The following is a 22,102-nucleotide window of genomic DNA, read 5'->3' as shown; positions in this document are numbered from 1 at the left end:
AGTTACAACTGTTTTCAAAAAGAGATATTTCTATTTTAAAAAACTTTTCTTTTATGCAAAGGATTTGATTTAAAAGCTAAATAAGTTGTTTGATTCTTTACAGAAAATGCCTCACAGAAGAAATACCGCACCAACACCCAGAATGAAGAAACCAACAACAACAATAATAACCAAGATGATACAAACCATAATGCAAACCTAGGACTTATAGACCCAGCAATAGCCCAGATTCTCCAAATCTTGGCCCAACAAACAGTTCACCTGGCACAACAACAACAAAGACAGACCAATCCCCAGGTAACTTTCAAAACTTTTCAGGCAATAAACCCACCAGAATTCAAGGGTTCCTTAGAGCCGATTGAAGCAAATGTTTGGTTAAAGGAGATAGAGAAGGCATTTGCCTTAGTAAAAGTCAAGGAAGAACAGAAGGTTGAGTTTGTAAGTTACTATTTGAAGAATGAGGCCACCTATTGGTGGGAGATGGTGAAGCCGTTGGAAGGAACAAATGTTATTACTTGGGAAAGGTTTAAGGAGTTGTTTTTAGAAAAGTATTTTCCTCGATTTGTCCAAGACCAGATGGAGCTGAAGTTTTTAGAATTAAAGCAAGGGAATATGTCGGTGGCGGATTATGAGAGTAAGTTTGAGGAATTGTCAAGGTATGTGCCGTCATATGTGGATACTAACAGGAAGAAAGTTAAGAGATTCCAACAAGGTTTAAAGCCATGGATCAGAGGGAAGGTAGCCATTTTTAATTTAGATACCTATACAGGAGTTGTTCAGAAGGCTATGATCGCAAAGACAGAGAGTGAGATGTCACAGAAGGAGAAAGAAAGCAAGAAAAGGAAATTTGAAGGGAATGAAGGTCAATCACAACCAGTGAAGTTTCCAAATTTTAAGAAGGGCAAGTTTCAGCCAGGGAGGAATTTTAATTTCAGGAGACAAAATGGAAGCGACGGAGGCCAGGGCAACCGTCCAGTTAATGCAAATCAGCCAAATCAGTTGAGATTAACTTTTCCAGATTGTCAGATATGTGGGAAGAAGCATGGAGGAGTTTGTAATAAGTTGAATGTAGTTTGTTTCAAGTGCAATCAGAAAGGGAACTATTCAAGGGAGTGCCGAAATCATCCAGCAAGAGAGCCAACAAATAAGGATCAGCCTATCCGGAATCCAGCAGTGAAGGTTCCAGCCATTGGATTTACGTGCTTTAAATGTGGGAAGCCAGGACATATAGCCAGGAATTGCAAGACACCAGCCCCAGTCAGTAATGCATTGAGGATTATGGGGTCTACCCCAGCAGTGAATGAGACTCCAAGGGCTAGAGTTTTTGACATGTCTATGAAGGATGCTATCCAGGATACGGATGTCGTGGCAGGTACGCTTAATGTGAATTCTTTATGTGCTAAAGTGTTAATAGACTCGGGAGCAACTCGATCGTTTGTTTCACAAGATTTTGTTAGCAAGTTAAATTGCCCAGTTGAATATTTAAATGAAATAATGACTGTGGAATTAGAAAATCAAGAAGGAGTACCTGTTAATCAAGTTTGTGGGAATTGTGAGATTGAGATTTCTGGTAGTAAGTTTTGTGTATATTTGATACCATTTAAGTTAGGAGAATTTGATGTTATCTTAGGAATGGATTGGTTATCTAAGCACGATGCCCAGATAGATTGTCGAAATAAGAAGGTAATGGTGAAGACGCCAGACGAAAGAATAGTAACGTTCAAGGGCCAGAAACAAGTAAAGAAGTTCTTAACGATGATTCAAGCCAAGAAGTTACTACGGCAAGGATGCAAGCATTTCGTGGCATATGTGATTGATAAAAGTCAAGAGCCAGCAAAACTTGAAGATATTCCAGTAGTGAATGAATTTCCAGACGTGTTTCCCGACGAGTTACCAGGACTTCCTCCAGATAGAGAAATTGAGTTTGCAATCGACTTAGCACCTGGAACAGAACCGGTATCCGAGGCCCCGTATAGAATGGCGCCCGTTGATATGAAAGAGCTAGCAAAGCAATTGCAAGAGTTGTTAGAGAAAGGAGTAATCAGACCCAGTGTATCCCCGTGGGGTGCACCGGTATTATTTGTCAAGAAGAAAGATGGAAGCATGAGATTGTGCATCGACTATAGGGAGCTCAACAAGCTTACAATCAAGAACAAATATCCGTTACCCAGAATTGACGATTTGTTAGATAAACTGAAGGGAGCCAAGTACTTCTCCAAGATTGATTTAAGATCAGGATATCATCAACTGAGGATTAAGCCAGAAGATATACCGAAGACAGCTTTAAGAACAAGGTATGGACATTACGAATTTTTAGTGATATCTTTTGGATTGACCAATGCCCCGGCAGCATTTATGGACCTGATGAACAGAATTTTAAAGGAATACTTGGACAAATTCGTTATTGTATTTATAGACGATATTTTGATTTATTCAAAGGCGGAAGGGGATCATGCCGAACATTTGAGAACAACTTTGGAGATTCTAAGGAAAAAGAAGTTATATGCTAAATTCTCAAAGTGTGAGTTTTGGCTACAGGACGTTCAGTTCTTAGGACACATAGTCAGTAATGAAGGGATCAAAGTGGACCCAGCAAAGATTGAGGCAATTACAAATTGGGAAAGACCGAGAACACCCACCGAGGTAAGAAGTTTCTTGGGATTAGCGGGATATTATCGTCGATTCGTTAAATAAATTTCAAGGATTGCCACACCATTGACAAAGCTTACACGGAAGAATGCAAAGTTTATATGGAACGATAAATGCGAAGAAAGTTTTCAGGAATTAAAGCGAAGATTAATTACGACACCTTTTTTGTCACTTCCAAACGATCAAGGGAATTTCGTAATTTATAGCGATGCTTCTCATAAAGGACTAGGATGTGTTCTAATGCAGCACGATAAAGTGATTGCTTATGCGTCAAGTCAATTGAAATCACACGAACAGAAATATCCTACTCATGATTTGGAGTTAGCAGCTATAGTTTTTGCTTTAAAGATTTGGAGACATTATCTGTATGGAGAAAAGTGCGAGATTTACACAGATCACAAAAGCTTAAAGTACATATTCACACAGAAGGAGCTTAATATGAGGCAGAGGAGATGGTTAGAATTGATCAAGGATTATGACTGCACGATTAATTATCATCCCGGTAAAATGAACTTTGTAGTAGACGCGTTGAGTCGGAAGGAAAAGTTAAATGTGTTATCAGTACCTGAAGAGATATATAAGGAATTTCAGAAACTGGAATTGGAGATTAGAGTTTGCAGGCCAAATGAAGCAAAAGTGTACAGTATGACTTTCCAGCCGGAGTTGCTAGAGATAATAAAGAAGTGTCAGGAAGATGTAATGGATCAAGATATAAATCGTTTGGTAGGTGAGGAATTGTGCACGCAGAAGGATGATCAAGGTATTCTTAGGTTTTTTTCAAGAATTTGGATTCCACCGGTGACGGAGCTGAAGAATGAAATTTTACAGGAAGCACATAATTCAAGGTATTCAATCCATCCAGGGAGTACCAAAATGTACAGAGATTTACAGGAGAATTATTGGTGGCCAGATATGAAGAGGGAAATTGCGGAATGGGTTAGCAGATGTTATACATGTCAGAGAGTTATAGCCGAACATCAAAGACCAAGTGGATTGCTACAACCATTGGAGATTCCAGAGGGGAAGTGGGAACATATTGCCATGGATTTCATAGTTGGATTACCAAGGACAAGGGCTAATCATGATGCCATTTGGGTTATAGTGGATAGACTTACCAAGTCAGCTCATTTTCTGCCTATAAATGAAAGATTTTCGCTCGACAAGTTGGTCAATATGTACCTGAAGAAAATTGTAGTTCGTCATGGAGTTCCGGTGTCTATCGTATCTGATCGAGATCCAAGATTTAATTCAAGATTTTGGAAGAGTTTTCAAGAATGTTTGGGAACAAGACTGAATATGAGTACGACTTACCACCCACAGACGGACGACCAGAGTGAAAGAACGATCCAGACGATTGAAGATATGTTACGTGTTTGTGCTATTGATTTTAAAGAAAGTTGGGACGAGCATTTACCTCTGGTAGAATTCGCTTATAACAACAGTTATCATGCCAGTATTGGGATGCCACCCTATGAAGCCCTTTATGGACGCAAATGCAGATCTCCAGTGTATTGGGACGAAGTAGGAGAACGCAAAATACTTGGACCTGAACTAGTACAGCAGACAAAAGAAGTGGTTGAAATTATCCAAAAGAGATTGATAGCCGCACAGGACCGTCAAAGGAAATATTCAGACCAGTCAAGGAAATACATGGAATTCGAAGAAGGAAGCTTGGTATTACTGAAAGTATCACTGTGGAAGGGACTAACGAGGTTTGGAAAGAAAGGAAAGCTGAGCCCAAGATATGTCGGACCTTTTGAGATTCTAAAGCGCATTGGAAAAGTAGCTTTTGAATTGGCGTTACCTCCGCACATGGAGCACATTCACAATGTCTTTCACGTATCAATGCTTAAGAAGTATAATCCAGACTCCAGACATGTAATAGAATATGAGCCAATAGAGCTTCAGGCAGATTTGTCATATGTAGAGAGTTCGATAGAGATTCTAGAGGAAAGAGAGAAGGTATTGAGGAATAAAGTGGTAAAGCTAGTAAGAGTGTTATGGAGAAATCCAAAGGTTGAAGAGTTAACCTGTGAGTTAGAAAGTGATATAAGAGAAAAGTACCCTCATTTGTTTTCTTAGGAGATTCTGAGGACATAATCCTTTTAAGGGGGGAAGGATGTAATATCCGGGATATATCGTTTAATTGTTTTTACTATTAAATAATTATTATATGTGTTCCGTATCTATTCTGTGAATTATTTGTTAAGTGTTAAATGTGTTTGGATGTTTAAAAATATTATTAATTGAGTATTTTAATTTTTAGATGTCCAAAATAAAATATAGATAATTGTCATATCTTCCTAATTATTTTTATGTTAATTTATGAATTTATAGGAATCATATGGATTTTATAAAATCTTTTTCCGGGTATTTAAAATCTATTTTATAAAAACGGGAACCAACCGACGTCATCCCTTTTTACGTTTTTAGAACCCAAAACTCTTCCGAGAACTCCTTCTTAACCTAATTGTAATATTCCGAGCATTTTCCATGTTTGGACTTTTTCGATCCGGCGTACGGTTTGTCCTGCGCGGGTCCCGGCGCAACATTTTCGATACAATATTCGTTTCGGTAAATCAATAAAACTCGTATTTTCGAGAAACGGGAGCTTTTTATTAAACTATCACAATTATCACCTCGTAATACGTGTAACCAGGCGCTGAGACCAAGATCGCAGTACAAATTGTACTTATTTGGATAATTATCCCGAAAACCGATACTGTTTGGATCAGTTTTTATAAATAAACATACCGTTTTATATCCGGAATGATCCAACGGGATACTAATTTTCCGTAATTATAAATAGCCTTTTACCGTATTTTATTTCATATCAAAATCATTTGCAGTCAGTTAATTATATAGTTTTCCAGAGAAAAACCCTAAATTCATAAACCTTTCTGAGAATCAAACTACAATTTCAAGGTGTTATTGAAATCAGTTGGAAAAGTTGGAGTAACCAAATCGAAGGTCTCAAGGAGTACTATCAGATTCTGTGTTCCATATCACTGCAGAAATCAAGGTTTATTTTCTGTAAATTTATTTATTTTCGAATTATTTTTATTTAAAATATGAATTTTTGTTCGGATGATTGTTTGAATGATTTGATGATTTCATGTTGTAGAGCTTGTTTTCCTGATGATTTTCATATGTCATACGTCTGATTTGGAGTTCAATAACATGCTCAAAAGTGGGTTTAATTCTCGAATTTTAAAATTAGGGTTTATAACCCGTATGAATGTTTTCAATTGAAATTTGGGCCTTTTTGATTTAGGGGTTATTAGCTGTTGATTTATAGTGGGCTGTGTTCCTTATGAAATTTGCAATCGATTGGTATATAGCTCGTTAACAGAGGATCAATGAATCGAAGGGAGTTGTCTTTTTAAGTTTTCGATGTTTCGCCGGAAACCGGCGATATTCTTGACCAATTTCCGGCCAGGACAGGGATGATTGATGTGTTTTGATTGCACGAATAGATTCCTGGTGTTATGTAGTGTAAATCTGGAGCAGATGGTGAGGTGAGGGTGCCAGAATCGAGTTCTCCGGCCACCCCCGATTGTTTTCCGGTGACCCCCTGGAAAATTGCAGTTTAGTACCCTGACTTTTGAAAACGATGAAGTTCAGTCCCTGAACTTTCCAGAGTTTTCAAAAATAGGATTCATGTTTTAAAAATATTCAAAAATCATATTCCCAATTTATTTTTATTATAAAAATTCGATTTTAATTTCTGAAAATTCCAAAAATTATTATTTTAATTCCAAAAATTATTTTTAATTTAAAAATAAATCTGAATTAATTAGTTAATTAATTTCAGTTAATTTTTAATAGATTAATTGGTCAATTAATTTGGAAATTAATTGATTAATTGATTTAATTAATTATTAATTGATTTTAATTAATTATTTAATTAGATTTAATTATTTAAAAATGATTTAAAAATTCCGAAAAATAGTTTCGAGTTTTAAAATATTATTTTAAATTGTTTTCAAGGCTCGATAATTATTATAAAATTGTTTTGAAGCCAGAATTGGCCAGCCGAACCCTGTTTATTACTCCAAAATTGATCCAACGACCCGTTTTAATTCCGAAAAATGTTTTAAAAATCATTTTAAATATCCGAAAGTCTGTTTATGACCCTAGACTTCGTTATAAATGTTATATCATTGATTATGTGACGTGTTATGTGTTATATGTGACTTGTTGGTTAACTGTCGGTGTATGTTAACTGTCGGTGTATATATTCGATGTTTACTTGTTTATTGCGTAACTTTCAATCGGTTAATCAGATTTGGGTGAAACGAAGGGTAGATAGAAGTATGTGTTGAAAAGAATCGTATATGTTGAATATTGATAGATGCTTATGATATGTGAGCAGAAGAGGCAAGGCGTAGGAAAGGGAAATAAGTAGTCGATGAGTAAGACAGTCGTGACTGAAAGCGAGTGCAGTATAATAAGCTAGTACCAGGCAAATCAGATTTGGGTGAAACGAAGGGTAGATAGAAGTATATGTCGAAAAGAATCGTATACGTTGAATATTGATAGATGCTTATGATATGTGAGCAGAAGAGGCAAGACGTAGGAAAGGGAAACAGGTAGTCGAGGAGTAAGACAGTCGTGACTGAAAGCGAGTGCAGTATAATAAGCTAGTACCAGGCAAGTATTCTGAACTTTCTCGAGATATTATAGTGATTGATAGTTCTGTTTTATATTGCAAGTGCTTTGAAGCACTAAACCCTAAACCCTGATTCCAATTATTGATCTTGAGCCGTAAACCTGATTCTTTCTAGACCATTGATTGTTGTATACCCAAATATGAACCTCAAATATACGATACTACTCCACAAATACATACAAACTAAATATCAAACACTAAACCAGATTGCTTACACATTCAACCCATTGTATCTTATGCTTTGAAAGACCAAGTTTTTGAATCCCTGAGACATTGATTCCTTTGTTATCCAATTCTTTCATTACCTAACAGCCAAGCTTTGGAAATGCCATATTGATCTTTATGCAGATTGAAACCATTTTCATTATTGAACGTCCAATGTTGTTAATGATCCTGTTTATTGTTTATTACTGCTTATTCTGTTATTATATTAGAATTGGATTGTTTTTATAAAATTGTGGACCAAATTCGTGGTCAGACCATATAATGGTCAAGTTAGGCCAATGTGTGCCTTGGATCCAGTAGTTAGAGCAGTGCTGTGTGCTTTGCTCGGGGTTAGTGCGTGACTGATCAGCAGCCTAACCTTGGTTTTTAAAATGAAAATATAATATCCAATTCTAAATCATAATTCATTGTTCACTTGATATCGTAACCATTTTCACTTGATGATCATTATTCTCAGTTTTATCATTGTGACTTGCTGAGCTAGTTTGCTCATTTGTGCGATGTTGTTTATGTTCTTTTCCAGTTAAAAAGGAACCGGTTGGTACCGAGGATCCCCAGTCCAGAGCGAGAGCTAGGGGTTCAGGTTGATCGAGCTGAGCTAGTAGGCTTCTTTTAGGATAATATAAGTTTGTAAACGTTTGTAATAATGTTTAATACTCAGTTCTGAGTTTGGATAGTTGGGATTTGAACGGTTTGTAATATAAGTGTGTGTTTGGCTTGTGTGCATACTTTAACCTGTTGCGGTCCATGGTAGTTGGTAAGTAGGGTGACTGCTTATTATTATTATATTTATTATTGTTATAAGCAGGTTATTAATAAGGTGTGTGTGGACCCCAAACTTCTGACCCAGGTTTGGAGGGCGCCACAACTTCAGAATGGTATGAAATGGTATCTTACTCAAGAAATCGTCAAGGATATGGTATGACACTCTAACTGAAGTTACAGTTTAATATGAACTAGTAGAGTCGTCATGTTAATAACTCTCTTATCACTAGGCAGAAACATAATGTTATATATGTGTAGTGATATAATGATAATGTTATATGTTGGTCTACTAACAAAGACTTGTGCAAGATTATTTGCTAAGTAATTGCAGAGTAGGTATGGAGGAGCTTGTTGGGAGGTTGTAATTCTTTTAGTAGCTCAAGCAAACCAAAAGAACAATTCTTTTAGAAGCACAAGTAAACCAAAAGAATGATGGAAATACAAGTAAGTTAAGGATCATTTGAAGATGTAAAATTTTGGAAGATTCTGAACATGCCAAGACTACTTACCAACAGAAACCACTAAAGCTTGATCAATGCAACTCAGGTATACTGATAAGCTATAGAGGTATGACAAGCTCACTCTTTTACTCAAATTCTAATAGACAACATGTAATGTTCTCAAGATGCCAATGTGCAAGGTTCCAAGTGGATCCTAGAGAATCCAATCTTATAGCTATTAACAAGATTATTAGATATCTTAAGGGACTATCAACTCTTGGAGTAAAGTACCCTAAAGATATTGTGCTTAACTTGTTTGGCTATATAGATATAGATTATGCAGGTTGTAAGAAAGACAGAAGAAACATCTCTGAAGTTGTCAACCTAAGTGACAGGAGAAGCATCTCAGGAAGCTGTCAACTTCATGGAAGAAGATTGATTTCTTGTTATGATAAGAAATAACTTCAAATCCAACAACTATGTGGAACACTCAATAATAAGGCACCTTGACACTAGGTATCATTTATCTCGAGAGCATGTCTTTTAGTCTAAAAGTTACTTGCAGAAACATTTACCAAATCACTTGTTAAAGCTAATTTTTCAAGACTGGTTTGTAAGTGTGTGATATCATTCATTGCATATTAGTTGGAAATCCCATCTATAAGGAATTCTTCATATAATTTTACAAGTATTAAATCTTTAATATTTAAAGGACTTTTGAATTTATCAGTAATCCAGTACCTCGTACTTAGTGCTACTATCTTGATTATCATGATTACAATGTCATATACATTTGTGGTAGTTAAGTATTATAACATTAAATTTGAATTTTATTTTATTTAATTTAAATTATGACTGTAGACAATTCCATTCCATATCAATCTCATAATTTAAATTAAAATAATATGCAACATAGTTATTTGTATCTTGTATGAATAATTATGGTAATTTTAGTATTAGTGATATTATTTAGAATTTTTGTTCTAAGTAATCAATGTTTATTTCTAAAATCACTAATAGTGAAAGTTGAAGTATTTTCTAAGTTATGTGTATAAAACTTTCAATTTTTTATAGGCTTGGAAAGTATTTCTAATATTACTAATTATCCAGAGAGTGATTGCCATGTATATAAGTCATATATCATATTGGTGATTATTCAATGATAATTATAAATATTTAAGTTCTAGTGTCTAACTCATAGATATTTAGTATTTATTTATTTAGTATCTATTTTGGGTAGTTTGGATTATGGAAATTGAAGCAATTCAATGATTTTATTTGCTCCATAACTCAAACTAACTTAAAATAAATAAGCAGCATGATTGATTATAACTAAATCTGTCAATAAATGATATCTAGTATATTGATTATAACTTATGTGTTATAAGTTAATTCTGAGATTTTGATTTTAGTGAATTTAGCAATGTTTACATCTCAAGAATTCACTAAAATCAGAATCATGATAATAGCATGATTAGTTGTATGCTAATTTTTGACTTATATTAGTTAATGATACTTAGTTAAGAGTTTAACTATGCACTAATTGTGAAGTATTAGTATTTGTGACATTACTTAGAACTTCTATAAGTAATCAATGTTTATTCTCGATCACTTATACTAATATACAAAGTGTGAAACTCTTTTGAAAGTACAACTATGGTTATTGTGTTTGATGCTTTATTGGAAGTAAACATATGTTGTCCACTTAAAATATTATTTTATACTTATTTGCAAATTCCTAAACACTTTAATAATAGATGCAATACTCAATGGATCAAAGTATATGGAACTTAGAATGTTTTTCTAAGATCGCAAACAAGACAATATTGGTTAATATTGCTTTATTTATCAAACCCGTATTGTTTGAGATATTACAATTGTTAGGAGTTAACAATTGTTTGATATATGAAATTGAATGTTAATGTCTATTTGATAGATAATTGGTATTTATTCATTAATATCTTATTTTAATATATTTGAATTATGATGTTAGACAATTCCATGTCAAATCAGTTTCATGATTTAACTCATATTAAAGTAAAGTGCAACATAATTATTGGTATCTAAAATACTTGACAAGTATCAGTCAATGATATATTGTTAATATTTTGTTGCAGATAATTGTGAGATTTTAAGTTCTAGTGAATTTATATGAGTTGCTATATCTGAAAGATTTACTATAATTTAAAATTAGCAACATAATCATTCTTATTAAGATTATTTATCAATAAACAGTGTTGTTGGTAATAATTTTATAAAGATAGATAATGGAGCTTTTGACATGAATGAGAATTGTTTAGACTTTACCCTAAGTGATCAATGTTTTTAAAAAAAACTCATTCATATTGAAAGACAAAATCTGTAATAACCCCAATTTTTGAAATTTTTGAAACACGGATCAATAGTAACTTTTGCTGATGATGCTGATTAAGGAAAATTATCAGACCACGCTATATAGGAGTACTGTTATGGAAATTCTAAGATCGTATTAGTATTCCATAAAGTAAATAAGTGTATGTAAACATCGTCAGAATCCAAATTCGAACCCTTTGATTTTTCCCGAAAATCCACCAGATACCGAAAGAATTGAGTATAAGGTAACATGATTAAAAGGATTTGATTCAAGGATTATAAGAGAGGATCATAAAAGGAATATAAAATATTGAGAAAGGTTTAGGGGAACCCAAGTAATAAGATCCCGGGTATGATCCCTCAAATGATAAACGAGAACGAAAGTTAAGCGAACCGTATAACAGATCAGCGATCATTAGCCAAGTAATTAGGGGTTAATCAAAGAGGTTAATGGACGATAATGTCATCACACCAACAAGAGGAAGACAAGTGTAACAAGATGACATAAGCAGATGACATGAGCATGATAAAGTGGGAAGGATTGGTTGGTTGATTGTGAGCCACACAATTTTTACCATGGTAACAATTTAATTAACAAACAAAAAGTAGCAACCAAGCCAAGGCAAAACAAATCACAAAACACAAATTAGAAGTTGACTTTTGCTTTCCGTCGAGATTATGTAACAATTTTGAATATGATCATCCATCGAGATTATGTTGAACATCCGTCGAGATTATGTAACAATTTTGAATATGATCATCCATCGAGATTATGTTGAACATCCGTCGAGATTATGTTGATCATCCGTCGGGAGCCTTGTAGATCATCCGTCGGGAGTCTATCTGTCACTTAACTCTATTTCACTTATACAGAATTACAAGACATCTCATATTTACAATTAGCCAACTATTCTGCATATCAATATAGTAGTCAACATGACTTAGAGAATCCTATAGAATCTACTAGACTAAAACATGTTGTTTGCAGGAATGTGCTACAGTACTTATTTGTTACATAAGATACACTCTCGATGGATGTCAAATTATCATCCGTCGAGACTATAAAGTTCATTCGTCGGGACTATAATAGAATATCAGTCGGGAGCTACAAAATTCATTAAGTTAAATCTACTAAGGTGTTTTGTTTAACTTATCATCAAGTTTACAACATATTCCTAACAATCTCCCCCAATTTATGTCTAATGGAATTGTAGCCATAAATTAAGAGAGACTTGATGATAACAAAACACCCTAACTGTACAGATTAAAATATAGTAGATAAAACTGATAAGTGCTACAATTTTATTGAAAATTGAAAAAAGTAAAAGTTCACAAAGAGTTCTCACAATCATTATCAAGGTGCTCCTCTAGTCTGAGCAGATGATTTCTATTTCCTTGATTGTCTGGATTTCTTCCCAAGCTTCCTGTTGTTTTCCTCTATTTGATTTTGGAGCTGCCTGTGGAATTCAAGTTCTTCAGCATCTGACAGATCCAGCGTTTCTTGTATTTCCAATAGAGTCTCATTGCTAGAGATACTCAATTGGTCATCCAGTCTGAAGAATCTTCTAACACCCTTGTTATCCATGAATTCCATCATCCAATAAGGCCTGAAGTGCAATCTATTTCCTATGAAGGGAATTGATAGAGTTTTTGGGAGTGCATCTTTGGCTTTATTGCTCCTTAGATCTTCTATCTTCTTTAGGACCAATTTCCTTGCAGTTACATTAAAACCAAAGTTTTTCTTGAAGGATGAGAAGACCTTTATCAGTACAGATTGGCTTTCTTGAAGAATCATGTGAAGAGGCCATGTGATCTCTTTCACTCCCTTATACTTAAATACTAGTCTTTCGGGATGATGTTTGTGAGCATCAATTCCTCTTACCTCTTCCAATTCATCCAAGTAGAGATTTATATCAGAAAATTCCTTGATGTCACAGCTGACAGTTGGTTGAGTTTTGGCTAAGGCTTTGGTTCTGAGAGTCACATGCTTGACCTTCTTGGTTGCTCTTATCTTTGTTTTATTTGGCTTGTTGAAGATAGGTAAATTGAGTTCAGGAATTGGTAAACTTTCCCAGTCTATTGGCTCATCCTTGGGAATTATAGGCTCACCATGAAAATTCTTTGTTGGATCCACCTTGAATTCCTCATGTACCACTGAGGGCTTGGATGTTTGAGTTGAAGTTGTAGACTGTTTGGGAATGTAGTCTTCCATTTCCTCATCACTGAATTTTCTTTTCTGTTGAGGTTCATTTTGCATTTTCTGATCTTGAGCTTTAGTAATCACAGATGGTTTCTCAGAAATTTCAGTTGTAGTTTTCACAGCTTGAAGTTTGGCCAAGATAGCAGCTTGCTTCTTCTTTTATTTGAGCTTTTTAGCATCCTAGGCAACCTGCTTCTTTTCTTGCTTAATTCGTTCCTTTTCTTCCTTCTTGGCTTCTACAAACTGAGGGTGTCCAGCCACCACACAAATTTCCTTACCATTCCTGTAGATCTTGGCAATTCTTCTTTTCAGCACTGAATCAGTTGGATCTTTGAAGAATGCAATTGACCTTGCCAACAACTTCTTTTCATCTGGCCTTGGTGTCTCAAACATAAGATCCACAGGATTTTTGTCTGAGAACTTTCAATAGTTCTTTTTCGGTTTCAAGACCAGATTGTCCTTTGGAGACTTGATGCATGAAGGTTGGCCATTTTCCAAACTACCTAGACTCATTTCATTCACAGAGATTTGTTTGACTTGTGAGTGATGATGAAAGATCTTGTCTGGTTTCTGTATCTGACCAAATTTCTTCTGAATTTCTTCATCTATTTTCTTCCACTTATCATCCAATTCCTTCTCAACAGCTGCAACATCAAGCATCTTGAGATTTGTTTTTGCATCAAGCTTAGTAGCTGCTATTTGGATCAGATCAATGTTGTCCAATACTGGTGGCTTTGGTAATGTAATTTCTGGAACTATTACTTGGATGATTTGAACATTTAACACATGCTCCCCCTCACTGGTTTGCCCTTCTTGACTAAATGGGATGATTGAGTCTTTATCCCCCTTTTTGTTATCATCAAGTAGAGTGGAGGTAGAAGTTTGTGTAGCCACCAGCTTTTGAAGCAACTGAGTTTGCTGTGCTTGATGTAGATGAATAGCTGTGAGAGAGGCTTGTACAGCTTTCAGTGTTGTGTCTAGGGAATATACTTTAGTTGAAAGAGTAGAATTCTTCCTCAACTGTCTGTTGATGTCAAGCACTGTTGTATCTGGAAATTTAGCATCCAATTTTTCAGAGGCATCCTTCTTAACTTGGTCAATATCTGTTTTGATTGAAGTGACATCTTGATTGTGTTGAAGAGCTTGTATTTGATGTAGTTATAGAGAGTTGAGGTGTGCTTGTAGAAGCTTCTTGGTGCTAGCATCAGTAGTGGCTTGAAGAGCAGTGTGTGTCTGTTGAATGATGTGAAAAGGAGTTATCTTGAAATGTTACTCACCACACTCTTTAGAAAACACCCAAGCTGGAATGTTTGATCTAGAGCTAGGGCCTGCTTCTCCCCCTATGTCCATGAACTCTTATTCATCACCATCTTCATCTCGAAAGAACTCTTTAAACTCACCAGTTCCATAGTCAACATCATCACCAGCTTTAGGTGGCATGGCTGTGATGACATCTTTTGCTCTTTGCATGGAAGCAGTTGTATGCACCAAGTTAAGCATCTTTTCTGCAGCCATATTGTCCTGTTCAGCTAGAACTTGATATGCTACCACAGGGTGAGTAAATGCCTCAGCTTCAAAAGAAACAAAGTCTAAAATAGCTTGATATTCTTGCTAAATTAGCTGTCTCTTGTCAACTCATTGACATCCATTAACTCACTTACAATGGGCTCTTCCCATTCAGTTGTACCTGATTTTCTCTCATTTTCTCTTTTTTCTTGCATCAAGGGCTCCCCTTGGCTCACCACCCTCACACCTTGTTGCCCAGTAAAGATACAATAATTTAAGGGGGGTTGAATACAATTGTATAAATGTTTCGAACAAGTAATAAAATATAACAACTTTTTATATTTCTGATAAAAACTGTTATAAAACTCTCTCAAGAAATACTGATGTTCTTGAGAGCTGCTAGGTCGAATGATACTCGAGATCGATACACTATGTGATGACCTAAACTGTGTTTATATACTACACAACTACAACTAAACAATCTAAGATATGCATTATCAAAAGCAAATTGAAACTGATACATATCTTCAACTGAATAGATAAAGTCCTATAACTCAGATGTAAAAGATATCTACTCCACAATACAAGGAATAAAACAAATCTTCTAAGCTGACTGTCTTCAAATACTGATGACATCTAAATGCTGATGATGTGTCAAATCCCGACGACACAACAAATACTGATGACACCCGAACAGCCAGATCCTGAGCTTCTTCTAATCATTGAGAATTCAATATGTAACAATCTCCCCCAATTTATGCTTAATGTAATGAAGCACAAATTCCATTCTCAATGATGCCAAAACCAATCTACAAAATGTACAAGGAGTAAAGCTTACTTCAGTATCTTCAGATAACTGACAGTTGTTTCCAGAAAGTTTTTCAATCTTTCTTCTTCCTTGTCTCGTAGGACTTTAATAAGCTTTTTCTTCAACTCTCTCTTTTCTTCAGTGTCTTCTCCAAGCTGATAGATGGCTGATCTCAACTTAGAAATTGAGATGTTGTTTATCTCAAGATCACCAATAAACACGAAACCTAAACTGACATCTTCATGATCGGGACTGAAGGATAACTGAGGACTATTGAGAAAAACTTTTAGAACTACAACTCCCTTTTTCATCATTATTTCTTGACCAGTATAAGTTCTATACTCAGGAACATAATCACCGTTGTATTTGTCATCTTTTGTCATGACTCTTCTTCTGATGACTTCAAGTATCATATAAGACCAATTTCTGGTGACACTGTTCTCAACTATAAGAAGATAGTGAATGTATTTCAATTCTGTCATAGTCTTCATTAAGAGTTGCTGCAATGTAAAGCTCTTTACTTTACCATCTCTGAAAAAGTACATAATCTCTTCTCTGGCATCATCATTATTTATCTTTATATAAACGATCTTTACAGCTTCAACTTTCTCAAGATGTGAAGGAGAAATTCTTTCACCAAGATTCTCTGTCAGAGTATTTGTATCTAGCATATCAGATCTTAAAATCTCCATATCAGAATGACCAATGCCTCCTCTGGTTCGAGATTTGACAAGTTTCAGTTTTTCATTGTATTCCACCTAAGAAGGTTTCTTGATGGACTTATCAACATCTTCTTGTTCTGAAATAGAATCTCTTAACCCTGCTGACATAAATTCAACATGCTTGAAACCTTTAGGATAATCAAATGTATAAATGTCTTTCCATTTGCTTGTAGACTAATCATGAATCTTCCCTTTTGCTTTATGCCATAGTTCTCTCTTTAATTTTAAAACTCTCTGCACATAATCTTTGCATGCTTGATCAGCTTTCAATCTATCAACCTTTTCTTTTTCATCAACCTATGAAATATGAGGAGTGACTATTGTAGTAAGGGCTGACTCATTTAGTGCTTCGATCACTTTTTCATCAGAGTCAAAATCAATTATCAGGTTCATAGCATCAGGATCTGCTTTTACCTCAGGATTTGTGTCTGCATCAGGAGTTATATTCTGATTTGCTGTATCAGCTTGATCAATGTCAGTGGCTGATCTTTTCTTCCTTTATATAATCAACTCTTCTGGCTTCTGAACTTATTCATCTCCTTCATGTCCTTGTACAGGAACATAACCTTTTCTGGATAGAAAATTCAAAAAAGTAGAGTTAAATGTAGTCACTTGACTTGATTTAGAAGTTCTTCCTCTTCTTCCTCTTCCTCTAGCTCTTGTAGATCTCCCACCTCTTTTTCCTCTTCCTTTAGAAGTGCTAGCTTCAGCTTCAATTTGAGCCATTAACTCATTTTGTTGCATAACTGCTTCTTCAGGTGTTAGATCATGAAATTCTTCAGTTATATACCCAAGAGCGCTCCTAACATTCTTTTGCTCAAACCTCTTGTCTTTGTAGTACAAGACAATCTCTTCACTTATTTCCTTATGCATTTAAGGAAAGAATAATCCCTTAACATCTGCTAAATTAGAGATTATAACGTCATCATCCTCAGGAGCACCAACAGTAGTCTTGTGCTTGGCTTTATGAGCACCAGTAGACTTCCTTTGTCCTGAAGAACTAGTCTTCTTGGAATGTTGAGGTTGTTGAGCAGTAGAAACAATTTGAACATCTGTAACTAGATTCTTATTCTTATTACCATCATCATTAATATCTTTATCCTTTATCTGAATAGAATCTGGTGTACATTTTGTAGAAACTATCTTCTCCCCCTTTTGGCATCAGTATTTGTAAGAAGAGAAAACAGAGCATCCAGTTTGTCACCTATAGAAGAGACCTTATCTTCTAAGGAGGAAAGTCTAGAGGCCATGCTGTGTTGAGATTCAACAACATCTATGATAGTATTTTTCACACTTTTGAATTCAGCTGAGGTAGGTGTGTGAAGCAGAAATCCATCAATTTTCTCCTTGACAGCAACATGAGACTTCTTCATTTCATCAAGGTCAGAGTGAATTCCTTTAACAGAAATAGTGGAGGCCTTAAGATGCAACTTCAGATCAGAAGTTTGAATTTCATCATAGGCACGATGAATATGTTGCAGGCCAACAGCAGAGGAGATATAAGTATTTGCAAGTTTCCATTTATAATCCCATTCTGTCTGTCAAAAATGCTCAACATCAGCATTGTAATAAGAAGGATTTTCATTGAAGTGCGAAGAAGAACCAATATTGGACTTCTTAGATGCATCAATTGCAGTCTTAAGCTGAGCTGTGTCAAAATCATCCGTATCACTGCCATTATCAGAATTAGACAACCCATAAGAAGAATTTGCTAGATCAGGCAGAATTGCCTTGCCTTTATCGAAATCCTTTGCAAGAGATGCCTGTGGCTGATGAGATTCTGAAACAGAAATATGGTAACACCTAAATCTCTCTATTCTTTTCAAGTGATCTCATCACTTCTCACACAATATATTACTTTTAAGAGTAATATTGTCCTCATATAAGAAACTTTATAAGTAAAAAAAACTTATAAGATTCTTGTCTCAAAGCTACCTCTCCTTTTGCCAGTACAGGAGACTGCCACTCAATATTTTTTTAATGATATTTTCACACAGTCTCACAGAAAGGCTCAATCATACATTTAGTAAAGAAATTAGAGATGGTTGAGAAGAGTAGTATGCTTGTCATATAAATAGAGGTAACCTCAAAGAAGAGACTATTTATAATCATATAAACATGAGAATATATGAGGAAGTTAGCAATACCTGAAGGTGAGTCCTCAAGTGGAAGTGAGGATAGTGGAGGGACAAACATCACATTATGATGCTTTTGCAAACTAGCAATCAGTAGGGGATCATCAATAGTAACTAGTTCAGTTGAATGATGAGTCTCAGCAGGAGCTGTTGTAACATCAGGATTTGATCTGTCAGGAGAAGGTGAGAGACCAGCATCAGTACTTTGAACTGATGGTTCTTGTGGAGTCTGAGAAATTTGAGTTGCTTCAGCAATGCTTGGTGAAGGTTCTTGTGTGCTCTTCTAAAAAATAGGATTATTTATGATTGCATCCACCTTTGATAGTATCTCCTAATGAGTTTGCTTCTCATGTAGTAGTTGAACAAAGTCAGCAAGAAGATCACTCTGAGCAATATTAACAATGATTTGTGCAGCCTCGGTGTCGGTATCTGTAACACCCCCAGATCCGGGGTCGGGGATCCGGGTCGTCACGAGTTCCATTTCCCTTAATAACACCCAATCTTAATAATTACTCAACTACTCTGTACTGTGACCCCAAAATAAACACACACACCACACGTTATAGTCTCAGAGATGAACATCCAAAAATAACCACAAGTCATTTTATTCCACAATTATCTGCCAATACACCTTAAAAGGTTTTCTGAATAAATTTACATTTCTTTGCCATTATTACAATTCATAAATATAAATAAATCTGGTACTTCAAAAGTTGAAAGCCTAGCCTATTGGTAGTTCCTACCTCAGCTACGGCGGCATCAATGCTTCTAGAAAACTGCGGAACGTCTCCTAATCGCTTGCGAATCGGGAGCTTGGTTCTGTTCATCTTTTCTATCTGTTGTTGTGTGATGAAAGAAGAAAGCAAGGGTGAGCAGCAAGCCCACCAAAATAATATGTATAATGATTAATAGTATATGAGCCTACTCATAATACTCATGAAAGTCTTGGTCAAAAGAAATGAACCAAGTTGATATCTTAATGCGATGAAGTCGCAAAATATTCAGTATATATATATATATATATATACATATATACTTTTCAAAATATGGGAAGTCCTCTTCCATGCATAATACACACAAAGTTCCAGTGTATAACTGTATATATAAAAATATATATCGTTGCAAGGTGATCTCATATATCTAACCTTGTCTCAACGTTTTTCCGAAAATCTTTGTCATTCATAAGACAATTATTAATTAGATATAAGTTTAAAAGATGAGGTTACCAAATACCCCAATATACTTATATCTTTCCCAATACTACTTGAACTACCACCGTTCAAGTTATAATCAGTTTCAAAAGTTCATCACATAGATGAGACTACAAGACAAGATTTGAATAGATTCAATCTTTGAAATATTATTGAATGAAATAAAGTTACGAGATACTTTATTTAGTCCCGATATATATATATATCCACATATATATATCTCTTAAACATTTCCTGGAACCTCTGTTATGTAAAGTATGAACAGAGTTTGAAACATCCAATGAATTTTGGAAAGGAAAAGAATTTTGGCATAAACCAGATATCTTGCTGATCAGGCAAATATACCAATAAGTAACCTTTTCTACTGTAGATGGATGAATTCCTCTCCGGTCATCACCCTGGCCGCATTAGGACCTCGCGCTAGACCGTTACCCGGCCCCTCACGCGTTGATGGACTGCCACCCAGCCACTTACACTTTCATAGACCGTACCCCGGCCTGTCGCTTATGCCGACTCAATTAGATGGGCTTACTTCCCGAACATTGGGCAAGTAATCAATTCATTTACCAAAACTGCAACCTCGTTGCGAATATAAAATACACCACAGAGCCGGATTCCCCAGGTTTTGAGCGAGTATTTAAATCCCCTTAAAAAGGAAGATCTTAAATATAAAAATGAGTTTTGGGATCCGCTCTGACTTTAAAAATCATTTTGAAGACTCGAAAACACTTTAAAGAGTGTTTGGAGTAAAGCTGATTTAATGAAGTAAATCAGTCCCCATATATTAGAAAATATCTGAATATTATTATTTAAATAATATCCCCATAAAGAATAATCTTTATAAAAATAATTGAAGTAGAAGTATTAAAACTTATACTTGAAATAAACATTAAATAACCAAAGATATACTTATATGACATTATTATCTTTATTTGAATAATCGAAAATAAGTTTGATTATTAACACTTTATTCTCTAATGAAATAAAGAATATATTTCAGTAATAAGCGGAGTCATAATACCTCGAATGAATATTATAAATAATATTCATTAAATAAAATAAAGGAGTCATACATCCTCAAATGAATATCCAAGATAATATTCATTAATAAAATAAAGTTATCGAATAAACCTTATTCGATTAATAGTTTTGAAAACTATAACCATATATATATATATATATATATATATATATATATATATAAAATCTACTCGGGATCCTCGACTCCCGGTTTTAGAAAATGTTTTCACCTTTGGGTCCCTATACCAAGGGTATATGCAAATTACCGCTATCCTCTAGCATAGGCATTATCAACTATAAGCATTTGAACCAACAGATATATAAATCAAGAATATGAAACAGGCATGCATATATACCATATCACATGCTACAATATATCGCAAGAATTTGCTAATAACAAATATGCATTTATCGCAAGATCATGCATATACACATATACATCACAACAACAGTTATAACGGGTAGAAAACTTGCCTGAGCGACTTGGGGTGATAAAAGGCTCGGGATGAGTCTGGTAACCTATAAACAACAAGTAAGTTGGAATTAAACTAAAATCACTTGTAAATCTATACTTTAACTAACTTAGACTCTAACGCTTGTTTTGCGCTCACTGATTCGCTTAAGTCACTCGAGTACCCTCGGCTCCACCATTTTTAATAATTTAACCTTTACGAGTTTTAAGGCGATTCCTTCGCGAGTGTCTTACCAACTGCCTAACACACTTACCATAAATGTTTCATACATTAATTAACCCTTTTTGGTCTTTAATCTATGTTTCAAAGTAAGGCGAGGGGAAAAGTTTTGTTCGCGAAACGCCGTTACTTGAAACGGTCGTTTCTCCTAAACCGTGCATCGGAATCGAACGAACTACATATCAAAACGAAGCTCGTAACATGAGCTATCTAAACATGGAAGTGGTAATAATCTAGCAGGGGGTTCTCGGGTCCTAATGTTATGCACAAAAACAGTCCAAAGAAAATCGGACGTTACGACGGCTATGTTTACGCGATTACCAATGTTTAAACTACTCCAATTAACCACCAACCAACTCATAACCATCAATACAACAAAACTTCACCTAAACCATACCACATCAGTCCATAATCTCCAAGGTTTTCAACTCAAACAACCACAATCAAGACCTATGAACTATAATCAAGCTTCAATTACCAAAACACTTCCAAATCAAACCAAACTACTAATAATCACAATCCATGCTTCTCATTTCACAACACCAACCATTAAACTTACTAACAAATAAAGTAAAGGCTAGGGTTTGAAGTTTATACCTTCCTTGGGAGGTGTTAAGTTGCTAGGAAGCCTTAGGGAGCCTCCTACAAGCTTGATCTTTCCAAAGAAATCAAGAACACAAAGTTAGGCTTTGAAGTTTCTAAAAG

The sequence above is a fragment of the Apium graveolens genome, chromosome 7 (assembly GCF_009905375.1).
Source record: "Apium graveolens cultivar Ventura chromosome 7, ASM990537v1, whole genome shotgun sequence".
Classification (NCBI taxonomy): Eukaryota; Viridiplantae; Streptophyta; class Magnoliopsida; order Apiales; family Apiaceae; genus Apium; species Apium graveolens.
The sequence above is the reverse complement of the archived record's forward strand: the minus strand, read 5'-3'. Positions refer to the sequence as shown.